This window comes from Ambystoma mexicanum, chromosome 4p (assembly GCF_040938575.1).
Source record: "Ambystoma mexicanum isolate Mex_15411 chromosome 4p, UKY_AmexF1_1, whole genome shotgun sequence".
Classification (NCBI taxonomy): Eukaryota; Metazoa; Chordata; class Amphibia; order Caudata; family Ambystomatidae; genus Ambystoma; species Ambystoma mexicanum.
In genome coordinates this window covers 975,023,692-975,037,074 of record NC_090927.1, presented here as the reverse complement: position 1 = coordinate 975,037,074, position 13,383 = coordinate 975,023,692, and the positions used below count along the sequence as shown (strand labels likewise).

Here is a 13,383-nt window from a genome sequence, read left to right as displayed (position 1 = left end):
CACACCTGCCGTATTAGGCCTGCTAGCGCCCATTTTTGGCAACCCCGGGTTCACTGCTGGCAAGCACGCATCAGCATTTGCTGCTTGGACCTCTGGGGGCCTACACGAACTCAAGGACGGGTCCCCACTAACCTTTGAAGAATGCAAGCAGATATTCCCATTACAGGAAGGGGAAAGGTTCAGATACTTTCAGTTGCGCCACTGGAGGTGTCACCCGGTTGTCCGGCAGAGAGGCACCAGAAAGCTTGATGCATTTGGAACTTACCTACCTGGCGGGTAGATCCAAGGGAAGAATCTCGGGGCCTTACAACTTGCTACGCCGCTTTGATCCTCGGGAAAGCTTGCCATACATGCTAAGGTGGGAAAGGAATTTGGGGGTGGTCCTCGGGGAGGATTCTTGGTATTGCAAAATGGGAACACAACCACAAGACCACCAGGTGCACCACGGAAAAGAGAGCCAACGTAAACTTTGCTACCAATGGTATTATGCCCTGGATAGACTTCACCGTACAGCCCCTTCCTACCCTACCTAGAACTGCTGGAGAGGCTGCCAAGGAAACGGTACCAATTGCCACATGCAGTGGCTATGCCCCAAGGCCCAAATTTACTGGAAGGAAGTCCTTTCACACATTAAAACATGTTGCAAATCAATCTGCCCTAGGGCCCTGTGATAATCTTGCGGGGGGTGGGCGATAAAGCTAGGCTTCTCACCCATCACCTACTGGCAACCAAGATCTCTCTAGCCCACAATTGGAGCCCTTCAGATGGGCCGGTGCTGGCCATGTGGTGGGGGAAAACTCTAGTGAATGTTAGCTTCTGAGAAAATAACTCTCCTGACTGAATGGAGGTATGCCTCTTACATTGCAGCTTGGCTTCCCTTCATTAGCCACAGACAGGATGCTTCCCATGGGCCACCCAAGCCCAAGCTATACACATGCCCAGCTTTACTCCCATAGTCGGACAAGGGCGTTGATGGTGTGATTTAGATAGTGCACAACAATGCTATGCTTAGGTTTGTTCTCGATCTGATTGTTGCTCATGTATGCTTTTCTTGTGTCCGTTTACGCCTGCATATGTCAACTGGGCTATCACCCATCAATAAAGAGGTTTTAAAATGATAATTACAATAACAATGTTCAATATTGGAAGGGCTTCTCCAAACATTAGTGTAAATGCTGGTTACCTGAATCGTATCTTGATAGTGCCGTGGCCGGCCCTAAAAAGATTGCAGTTCTGTCAAATAATCCGATGTACTAAGGGCACGCAGAGACAAACGGGGTGGGGCGGCGTTTTCTGACACTGTACCCCTGCAAAAGGGTATTTAACACAAATTGCCATTTACAAGATCCAATCCCCATGCTTATGGCAAAGAATGACCGATCCCAGTCTCCTTGGTGAAAACATGTTGCCAGCGGCATTGCTTCGCTGTAAACCTTAGGATGACCTTTTCAGAGCCAGCCACGCGTGGCTGCGTAAACCTTGGCGTATTTAGCCGCGCAATAGGAGTCTGCATGCAGAGGAGTTGCTGAGTGGGAGCAGTTTGAAGGCAGATGACGCTATTAACGCTGATAAACTACCGCCCACGTTTAAAGAACCTCTTCATTCATGTCGACTGAGTTCTAGGCAGCAACCGGGCTCGTGTATTGTACCTTGCCAGGATTGATGTTCTGCCGTTTTATTTATTTTTTAGTGCCTTTGTTTTGCTCACTTTTACAGTTTTGAAATTCTCTTTAAACATTACAACGCGAGGATGTTATCAGTGCATTTGCAGGTTGTTGTGAGACTAGAGGCAGGGACTGGTAGAGTATCTCACGTTTGACATGGGACAGAGGTGGGACTAAGTTCCAAAAAGGATGTTAATCACTAAGTGGTCCATGACTCGCGTGATCCCTCCATCCTAGCCTAGTTGGTCAGTCAACAGTACCTGCTTTGCCCATAGGTTTGGGCCTGCAGATGCAAAATGTCACTGACTGAAAAGCAAAAACCACCAGTAATTCAGCATCTTTTTTCCTCCCATTACATACTTAACGCACCATGATGTGTGTGAGTGCTTTATCCTACGTTGTTTTATTTCTTTGAATTCTTGTGCCTATACTTTATGATTTTTGCCCTTAAAAGTGCAGAGCTATAGGTAGCAGAAGTCTTGTAAAGTGTTGACTTGGGATGCTTATAGTATTTGCAGGCATGGTACAGAGCACAATTACAATGACGGTGTGCAGAAATGCGAGACCCACTGCCTATAGATGGATTAATCTGGCAAATAACATTAACAGTACACAGTGAGCACTCCTGTAATCCTACTTTCGAAGGGATTGTGTCTTCCGACGTATTCCTTATCTTTGATATACGTTTCCAGCTTGCTGGCCTCGGAAATGTTTTCTGTAGAGGGCGCTGCGCGTCGACGTCCGCCGAGTCGGTGTCTTTCGATGGCCACCGTATTGGCGCCAACGTCACCATGCCCATAAATAGACACGCACTGCGTCCGTTGCTCAGTTCTGTTTTTCGACGCTTCGTGGGGCCTCGGAACGTCGTTGCTCAGCTCAGTCAGGTTTATCTAAATCTATTTCGACGAATATTCCTTATCGTTCTCGATGGCTTTTCCATCAGAACCGACAACGCCGCGATCCGGCTTCAAGAAATGTCGAGACTGCGGTAAAAAAAATGTCAATAACGGATCCACACAGGGTCTGTTTATGGTGCTTGGGGTCCGAGCACCATTGTTCAGAGTGTGAGGACTGCATGTCCATGACGGCGAAAGCCCTGAAGGAGCGAAAGGGGAAGCTCAAGAGAGGTAAGTCAGCCAAATTCTCCTCGAAGGTTTCGTCGACCGAGTCAAGGCATTCGTCTCCTCGCCGTCAAAAACACTCCCATTCTAGATCTTGAAGCAGCTCCCACCATTCGTCGTGATCTAGACACTCAAAGAAACGTCGAAGGTCCCATTCCTCGTCGTCTTCAGTGTCCCCAGAAAGAGTTCCCTGTCCCACCAAACACAGTTCTCAAGCAGAGTGGGAAGAATTCAGAAAGAAAATGTTAAGCGTCTTCGAGAACGCGGCCTCGTCCCCCTCGAAGACAGCTGAGGGTGATACCCCGGGTGAAAAACCCCAAAAATCAAAACGCCGCGAGTCGCAGCACCCGGCGAAACATTCCACCCGAGAGCGCCATGAGCCATCGGGTAAGAAGGCACAGTCTTCGACGCCGTCGTAGAGGGTTCCTTCGACGCACGGGTCGGCGCCATCAACGCCTTTGTCGAAGGGTTCCTCGACGCATCGGTCGATCGACTCGACGCCATCATCGACGTCGATGAAAGAGGACCAAGGCTCCACAGCCAACGGTGTTTTCAAGGGCCTCCGGCACGACGCCGAGACCGTCGTCGATGCCCTCGAGTAGGATCCCGATCCTCTCGAATTCTTCGAGGCCCCTTCCAGTTTTTTCGACGCCATTTTCGGCGCCTTCGAGGCCGGTTACATCGACGTTGACGACTTTGACATTTTCTCGTCCAATAACGACGAGTTTGGCTCCTTTGGCCCTAGAGATGGGCTTTACTCCATTTCAGAGATCAGAATACCCTGGTCTTTCTTCAATTTATGAAGAAAGAGAAGACTCTGACCAAGAAACTTTTGGTTTACAGAGATCCTCACTGCCTGCTGCAGAGGATTTCACCTCTGAAGAAAGGAGGCTGAAGGAACTACAGGACTCACTTCATGAGGCCAGTGGACTTGACACTTCCCCAGAAGTGGAATTTGTAAAGCCAGACCCAGGGGAACATGCGAAACACCATATAGAACCCTGATGGCAAGAATAATTGAGTTTATGGGTTGGTCTGCGCCTTCACCTGTTTTCCAACAGGATGATCTAACAGATATATTGGACAAAGGCCCACAGGAGGACCCGGTGGTCCCCTTCCATGCAGCCCTACAAAGAAAAATTGCATCCAATTGGGAGACTGCCGAAGTCATCCCAGCAGTCAATAAAAGACTGTCGACAAAGTATAGGGTAGCGGCTGCAGACCCTGAATACCTGTTAAAACACCCGACCCCAGAGAGCCTGGTGGTTCAAGCGGCAACTTCATCCAGCAGTAGGACTGCTTACCCTACTGTCCCACAGGACAGGGATGACAAGAGGTACGACTCTATGGCAAAGAAAGTCTTCTCTGCCTGTAGTATGGCGTTGAAGTCCATCAACGCCACCTGTACGCTCGCCAGGTTCATTCACACATTATGGGAGTGTGCTTCATCAGCGGCTGACTGCATACCCGATGGAGAGGAGAAGGAAGCCTTCCTTAACATCATTCAAGATGGCAAAGATGCCATGTGCGAGTCTCTTCAAACTGGCATCGATTCCGCTGACAGTATCAGCAGGGCCATGCCGGCTAGTACAACGATCCGCAGGCATACGTGGTTGCGAAAGTCTGGCTTTGCTCCAGATGTACAGGCCAGACTTTTGAATATGCCCTTTGACGGCTCTTCATTATTCGGAAAAAAGGCTGATGACAGTCTGGAAAAGTTACAGACTTCTAAAGCAGCAGCAAAATCCTTAGGAGCTGCTATCCGCCAAACTCCTTTTCGCCCCTCAGGAACCTCTGGGAGAGGAAAGTCCTTTCACTATTATTCCGCATTCGGAAAAGGCAGAGGACAGCCGGCTCAAAGAGGCCAAAGAAGATCCACCCGAGGTGGACGGGTCAAAGGTACTAAGACAGCAGCAGCAGGTGCCTCTTTACCCTCGCCATCTGTATCAGCCGCCCCCAAACCACTCTGAGGCCTTCGCACACAAGACACCTGTAGGGGGCAGGTTAACTCACCATCTGACGGAATGGCAGGCTATAACGTCAGATGCTTGGGCGTTGGAGACAGTTGCCCAAGGTTACTGCCTACCCTTTCTACACATCCCTCCGAGTCATCCACCGGGGAACAGCTCCCTAAAAGTTCCAGATCCGCTCCTCTTGCAGGAAATTATGGACCTGCTAGAGAAAGGTGCCATAGAACCGGTACCTGTAGCGGACAGGAATAAGGGCTGGTACTCCCCCCTACTTTCTCATACCAAAGAAGGACGGAGGACTGAGACCCATCCTGGACTTACGGGAATTGAACAAGTTCCTCAGGAAGGACAAGTTCAAGATGGTAACTCTCTCTCAGATCCTTCAGACCCTCCAGCTCCAGGACTGGCTGGTATCTCTCGACCTTCAGGATGCTTATTTCCATGTGCCAATCCATCTCAAGCACAGGAAATACCTGAGGTTCGCAATTGGCAACTCTCATTATCAATTTTGAGTTCTGCCATTTGGGCTGACCTCCGCCCCGAGGGTCTTCACCAAGCTGATGTCGGTAGTGGCGGCGAGTCTAAGGAGGGAAGGGATCCACGTCTATCCCTAACTGGACGATTGGCTGATCAGGGCCGTATCTTTGGAACAGGCCCGGACCCAGCTAGATTATGTCTGCCTCTTCCTTCACAGACTGGGCTTCTCCCTCAATTTAAAGAAGTCACAGATGATACCATCTCAGAGACTCCAGTTCATTGGAGCGGTCCTGGACACTTCCCTGGGAAAAGCCTTGCCACCAGAGGTGAGGTCTCAAGATATTCTACAGATGGTCACCAAGTTTCAGAATGCCCAGCGTCTCCCAGCCTTCGACTTTTTGAGGTTGCTAGGCCTCATGGCATCCTGCATCTTCCTTGTGCCAGAGGCTCGCCTGAGAATGAGATCTCTTCAGTGGGCACTGAGAAGTCAGTGGTCACAATTCTCTGGGTGAATGTCAGACCTCCTCCGGATTCCAAACAAGGTAGCCCACGACCTTCAATGGTGGGCCTATTCAGAGAACATCTTGAAAGGAGAACTGTTTTGGCAACCATGGCCGGAGATAACAGTAGTCACAGACGCCTCGCTCACAGGGTGGGGAGCCCATGCCAACGACTTGACCATCAGCGGTCGTTGGTCTCCATCGGAGTCCAGACTACATATCAACCTATTAGAGCTGAGAGCGATCAGACTAGCACTGAAAGCTTTCCTGCCATCAGTATAGGGGAGAAATGTCCTGATAATGACGGACAACACGGTGGCCATGCACTACCTCAACAAAAGAGGAGGCGTAGGATCACTGCCACTGTGCAGAGAGGCAATGCAGCTTGGTTTTGGGCAATTCGGGAAGGAATCTCTCTATCGGCAGTCCATCTAGCCGGAGAGAAGAATTTGACAGCGGACGCTCTGAGCAGGCAGAGCACAGTCTCCCACGAATGGGAGCTAGCTCAGGAAGTCCTTCAAGAGATCTTCGCCCTTTGGGCAACCCCTCAGGTGGATCTGTTCGCCACAAGCACCAACAGGAAGTGCGATCTGTTCTGTTCAAGGGAATTTCCCCCGAGAGGAGCTCTAGGAGATGCGTTCGTAGTGGACTGGGAGTTTCCACTCCTCTACGCGTTTCCACCAGTCCCTGTTATTCCTCAAATGATCAGGAGGTTGAGAATATTCCGGAAAACCATGATCCTTATTGCCCCGGACTGGGCCAGGAGAACGTGGTACCCGGACCTTCTAGATATGTCCATCTGTCCTCCAATCCGTCTTCCACTCAAAGAGAATCTTCTCTTGCAGAAGGGAGGTCAGGTTCTCCTTCCAGACATCAGAACCCTCAACCTTCACGCTTGGCTTCTGAAAGGTTTAGGTACAAGGATTGGGATCTCCCTGATGACGTCATGGAGGTGTTGCTTTCGGCCAGAAGACCAGCAACAAAGTCTTTATACCGCTGCCGTTGGAACAAGTTTTGCAGCTGGTGTAGGGAAGAGAATATCAACCCTTTTTCATGTGATACACCAACGGTGCTATCATTTCTACTCTACTTGGCAAACTCAGGCCTTCAAGTTGGCACTGTAAAAGTCTATCTTGCAGCGCTTTCTATCTTCAAGCGCACTGCGGAGGAACCATCGTATTTCAAAATTCCTCTAGTGGTACAATTTCTCAAGGGTCTGACTAACGTTTAACCTCCAAAACCATTCCAGGTTCCATTATGGGACTTAAATTTAGTCTTAAACTTCTTAATGGACACTCCATTCGAGCCACTTCACTCTTGCGCATTGAGATTTCTCACACTTAAAACTGTCCTACTTGTAGCACTCACATCTGCTAGGAGGGTGAGTGAGCCACAAGCTCTCTCCTGTAAACCCCCACATACAATCTTCCACAAGGACAAGGTTGTCCTCCAGGTGAAGCCTAATTTTCTCCCAAAGGTGGTTTCTGAATTCCATATTACTCAGAAAATTACCTTGCCTTCATTCTACCCTCCTCCCCATCCGGGGAAAGAGGAGGAAAGGCTACACAGGCTGGACCCTAGGCGAGCTCTCAGCTTTTACATCAGCAGAATGGCTAGAATCAGGCAAGCAGACCAGCTGTTTGTAGGATACTCAGGTCACAAGTTGGGACTACCCATAACAAAACAAACCATCTCCAGGTGGATTATCTTGGCCACCCTGGAATGTTATAGACTAGCAGGGAAAGAGCCACCCCAAAACCTCAGGGCTCATTCAACCAGGGGTATAGCAGCTTCTTCGGCTCTCCAGAGAGGGGTACCGGTCCGGGCCATATGTTCGGCTGCCACATGGTCGTCCGCACATACATTCACAACATTTTACAATCTGGATTCCTCCACTGCTCAAGAGACCAGATTTGGCAAAGCCGTATTAGACTCGGTCCATCCCTAAAGGGATACATAACACTATCGCTCCCTCCTCCAATTACATACCACTGCTATGGGAGTCTATCAAAGATAAGGAATACGTCGGAGGACACAATCCCTTCGAAGAACAAGTTACTTTCTTACCTGGTAACGTTCTTTCGACAGGATGTTCCTCCGACGTATTCCTTATCGCCCCTCCCATCCATCCCCGCAGTGATAACTTCCCTTGTGGTTGCAGCTTTCGCTCCTTCAAGGTTACTAACCAATTCAGGCATGTCTTTTCTTATACTACAAAACGGAACTGAGCAACGGACGCAGCGCGTGTCTATTTATGGGCATGGTGACGTCGGCGCCGACAAGGTGGCCGTCGAAGGACATCGACTCGGCAGACGTCGACGTGCAGCGCCCTCTACAGAAAAAATTTCTGAGGCCAGCAAGCTGGAAACGTATACCACAGATAAGGAATACGTCGGAGGAACATCCCGTCGAAAGAACTTTACCAGGTAAGAAAGTAACTTGTTCTTCTTACTTCACCTCCTCGACACATTTAAATAAGTCAATTTCTTTTGACTGAACATTCTACATTCATTTAAAAAAATCATACACTACGAATCCATAGCCAGTAAATAAGAGGTTCTCCTTGATTAGAACATTAACGAATGGCTAGAATTGATAACCGTGCAAACTGCATGACAATGGCGGTCACTAGTTCCTTTCATCAATATTGGCCATACCATTAAAGGCTCTAAAGTCGAGGGTGGTGGGTGGGCGGGGTCTAATTAATTAAATGCTTCCACTAATGGGACATTCACTGCAAATGTATTTTGACTTGGGACACAAGGGCTGCAGAAGGTGGTGGATGGGATGTCCAATTTAAGAGCCACATACTACATACTCTTTCTGAGCCATTTCTTTTTGCCAGCATCCGCAAACCAGACCTTAACCCGTATCCTTAGTCGGTCGGTGAGCAGCCAACCAATTTCCGACTTTGTTAATTTGCCAGAGTGTCCGTTATGTTCTTAGCAGAGCACACGTCCTGATTGAGTTCTAACTGCAACTTGGCAACAGAGCAGTCTTCTAGATGACAGGCCTGGCCAGCTAATGTGTCATTAGCTTGACCAGCTAATTTGGTGGGGAAAACGCCAGCTCGTTGTAGTTCCTACGGAGCTCAGACTTCCAATAGTCCTAGTTCCACTGGAGAATAGGACTATTGGGATTGATGCATGGTCTCCCTCCAAAATGTGCTACAAACCTGCTCAGTGTGTGGTGTCGGACAAGCTCCGATTCTAAGCACCATATCACGATCTCGCTTTTAGATAGCTGCACTGTTTTATTAAGCCGCCCGCATCCCACCTTTGAGGACACAAGCAATCTATGCCCCATGTCCGGTGCCTGTGAAGCATCACATACTGTTTGCTTCTCCACATTAATGTATTTGTAGTTTTCCTTTACCATTATCAATAGGGGGATGCATTTATATATATATATATACAGACACAAATTGGTCCCAGGCGACTCTGGGAATGCTTATCCAACCCTGTTTTTTTATTCTTGCGTTTTGGGACTTGACATGTGGATTTTAAATCAAAGAGTACACGTCACTGAATGGATAGAAAAAAACCAGGACTGACTTTGAGCACGGCCCAATTACTTACCAGTCATCTTCATTATGGTTAGTCCATCTTCCTTGTCTGAATCTTTCGAATTTGAGGGGCATCCATGCCAAGACGGGTACTCTTAATGCATTGAATAACTCTCTGCGCAATCACTTAGTTTCTTCGAAGCCCCTCCAATTTTGTGGGAGGGTGTAAGTGACCCTCATGTCGCTCCTCCGTCCTATTACGTTTTCAAGCTGAACACGCGGGCATTTATCCGCATCATTCTGTAGGAGACGCAGGGACATTTGGTGGGGGACCAGGAAGATAGACTAGGTGTAATGAAAATTACCGGTAAGTAATCGTGCCATCACCACTGTCCCCATTTCGTTGTCACAGTCCCGACATGTTGCAGATTTTCCAAACACGGGAGATATGCTGAAAAACAATCATAACTGATGCCAAACCCAGTGGTGAAATGTATTTATTCCTGTAATCATAAAAAAAGCTGTGTCCAGGACGGCTTTTCTGAAGGCTCTGTCTCTACAGCCAACGTTCTAAATGTTGGGCTTAATGAATGTGATAGGAGGGGTGCAAGTGGGCACTCTGCAGAAGTCAACAAAAGCAATTCTTTTGCAGACTGCCAGTGTAACCCCCATCACTATAGTGGACTCTTCCTGTACTAAGGGAGGAAGAGTGGGATGTTTGCCATTTCCTTAACGAAACTAGCCTAATCCACCTGCTCTGTGTGGGGGGGGGGGGGTGAGGGGCTTCTTTCCTCCAACAGCCTGTCAAAAGTTAACAAATGCGGGATTGGAGATCCTGAACGGACCAGTTCTTTCCATGTACATCTTAAACCTCCCACCTCTACACATCTAGTGGGTAGCGACGGAGGGGCTCCTTCTTAGGGCTCAGTTTGGGAAAGGACACTATCCTGGTTTGGTTGAAGCTCAAAGGACCCCGGATCTAAAATTGTGAGAGTGATGTAAAACTAGACCTTCAGGTTGAAAGCGGAGCAAGGAGTCCTTACATAGTATGGCCCCAAGTAGTTCTTCATGCCTTCTTGCAGAAATGATGGACACCAAGAATGTGATCTTAGCTGACCCGAAGTATGGGTGGGCTGTGAATAACTGTTCGAAAGTTGGGACTGTCCAGGCTCTAAGAATAAGTGGCAGGTCCCAAGAAGTCAGATGGTAGACCTAATCCCAGAATGAGAAATATCATAGGAAGTTAAGTAGTCTGGTGGCATAAGGTTCAATCATATCTGTGCTTTTCCACTGCTCCCGAAGACGCAGATTGCTGCTAATGGGGCTCTCTGGGTGTTATTGAATAGTTTGAATGCAAACATTTCCTAATGGAAACCCTGGATTTTCATGGTATCACTTGTAGTGGGTCAATACCTAGCTTCCCGCATCAACTAGATGGAGAAGGGAAACCAGCACAGATTAAAGACTTTAATGGTGGAGGGGTCTCCTTGAGCCCTGAAGGGCTAGGACAGGGTTGTCCTACAGCAGGCCTCGAGGGCTGGATCCATGCCAGGTTTTTAGGATACCCCTCATTAATATTCATCAGATAAATTCGCATACAATGATTCTAAATGTATGCACTTTTTCCCTCATGAATATTAATGAGGGGTATCCTAAAAACCTGTCATCATTTCGGCTCACAAAGCCTAGAACTGGACAACCTTGGGCTTGGGAAACAGTCATGGATCTTCTCCAGGATTCCCCAACCTTTTCAGTCTCCAAGCAGCCAATTCAAGTTGGGCTATGCAGGAAGGGGCAACGACAGCAGGTAGAAAGAAGTTGGTCCGGACTGATATCCTGAGCCGGATGGAATACGTTTTTTGACCAGCTAAATCGGGATAGGAGTTGGACCAAACACCTACATGGTACTCTGGTATCCTTTGCACATTCATCTTCTCCATTTCTGTGAAAAGTTTGTAATCTAATCTTAGAGTTCTTGTCCTTCTAGTGACAGGGAAATTCTTTTGTTAGCGTGAACTGTTGTCCTATGTAATGGACTCCCTTCAGAGATAGAAGTTTGGCCCATTTTGTTATTCCAGGTTTGAGGGGTGTAAAGACTTTGCTGCTAGTCATAGAAAGCACTCGTACACTATTGATCAGATCATGATATTGAGTGGCATGAAGTAGACTGTTTTACTTTGTTGAAATAACGTTCACGGTTTTCTGTTCGATTTCTCAGATCTTCTGCTGCATCACCCACTAGAAAACCTGGCAGCTAACACAATGAAGCAAGTTAAATGCGATTTAGCTTGGATTTATCATTTGGAAAAAGAAAAAGCAGGAATAAGGAAGGATAGATGGGAATGAAGGAAACCTAAATATCAAAAATGGAAGGTGGGGAAAGAGGGCGAGAAAGAAAAGGGGAGAACAGGTGGTGGGGGAGAATGAGGGAAAGAAAGGGCAGATGCCGAGAGAGCAAGAAACAGTCGCAGAGAACATGAGATAGAATAAAAGAACAAGAAAGACCAAAAGAAAGCGAGTGAGACAGAGGAGGAAACAATTGCAAAGCATTGAAAAAGAGAGACGGTGTAAAGAAGAAAGGGGAAATAAAACAGATGGAATAAAGAAGGAAATGTTGAATGAAGGATTGACAGATGGAAAACAAGACAAAAAAATATATGGAATGAAAGATCGTAAGAAGAAAAGAAGAAAAGAAAGAAAGGGAAAATGGAGGGTGGAAGGAAGGACATGGAAGGGTGGGATGAGAAGGAAAGCAAAGTAGAGATGAAAAGTTAGGGATAAAAGTAATGAAAGGAAGATTGAAAAGGGAGCATCAGAAATATAGAAAGACGAGGGAAAGTGGCTCACAATATCGTTGCAAAATAGCATTATACCTGTACTACTCGTCAATTAGTCATTTTCAAAATGTTATCACTGTGCTTCAGTTTTGATAGCCAAGTCCATTATTTATTTACTGGAACACCAACCATTGCCTCTCGTTGTAGAAAGGCCCCTACCCTGAGCACTTATTGATTCCTTGTTACAGGAGCCATGGCACCATGTAAGGAAGTGGAAAGATGCCATTCCCATGGAGCCAGCTGGAGGGCTTATTTTTTAGGACTTTTTAATTTTGTTTAACACATCTAATGGTGTTCTCCAGTGTAGCCTTGATCATTATTTCATGTTTTAAAATGAAACATTTAATGAAGGTTCCTCTTTAAAAAAGCTGAACTAACGCCCCGTCCGAAGGGTTTGCAATGTGTGCCTGAAGTTTGTTAAAGGCAATGTTGATGCGCAAGCAGTGTTTTTGTGTGTGTTTTAGACGCGAATAAGAACGCCAGCCATGCCATTTGGTTGTGTGTATGATTCAAAAACAAAATGTTAGTAGGATCCTTGTGGGAAGGCAATTTTGGGTGACCGACTTTTAAACAGTACAATCTGAGCACGTAATTGTGACCAGAAACTGCAATCGGCAATGCTCCTTCCAAACACGATTTCCCAACCAATCTTAGCCTGTACTGTTGGTTGCCCATGTGCAGAGTGGTAGACCTCTGTGTGCATCGGTTATATGCGAGTGTGGTTCTAACAGTCTGCCTAAACCCATCCTCATGTATGCGCCATACACATGCACTGCCTAATTAATGTGCGCATTTCTGAGCAGTTGGTTGGTTGGTACTCCGCCACAGCCTTCATCACCGCCCCTAGTGCGTTCCTGGGTCCATTTACACCAAACCCCATTCCTCAACAACTTTAATGGTGTAGGAGGAAATCTCGAGTTAGCCCTTCCAATAAACAAAATGTAAGGAGGAAAGTAAAGTAGTGCATAAAAAAAAGGTCAATAGATAGGTCTGTACGACAGTGCAGATGGCGTGGAAACGGTTGCTCCAAAGGCTCTGAAAAAGTTGAACATTGAGGAGGTCGTCTGCGCCAGGAGCACTCATCTTTGGGTATCTTCCATAATTTTTATAATGAGTATATTTATAGAGCACACATCCAAATGAATTGACTCTGGGCATTTTTTGCTGTTATTACCAAACACATTGGGGCTCCTTTTGTCAACTGGAGGACTGAAAGGCTGAGTCAGTCTCGACTGGATTCAGAGCTGTGACGTACAGATCTTGAGTGGGCACTCAACCCAGTTATAACTCAGTTATTTTAGAGGTTCCT

The 13,383-nt window shown here is 47.2% G+C and overlaps 1 protein-coding gene across 1 annotated transcript in view; it reads left to right on the top strand.

Moving 5' to 3' along the window:
- The window catches only part of FOXO3 (forkhead box O3), a 503,976-nt gene that overhangs the window by 314,493 nt on the left and 176,100 nt on the right, over positions 1-13,383 (top strand). The window lies entirely within an intron of this gene.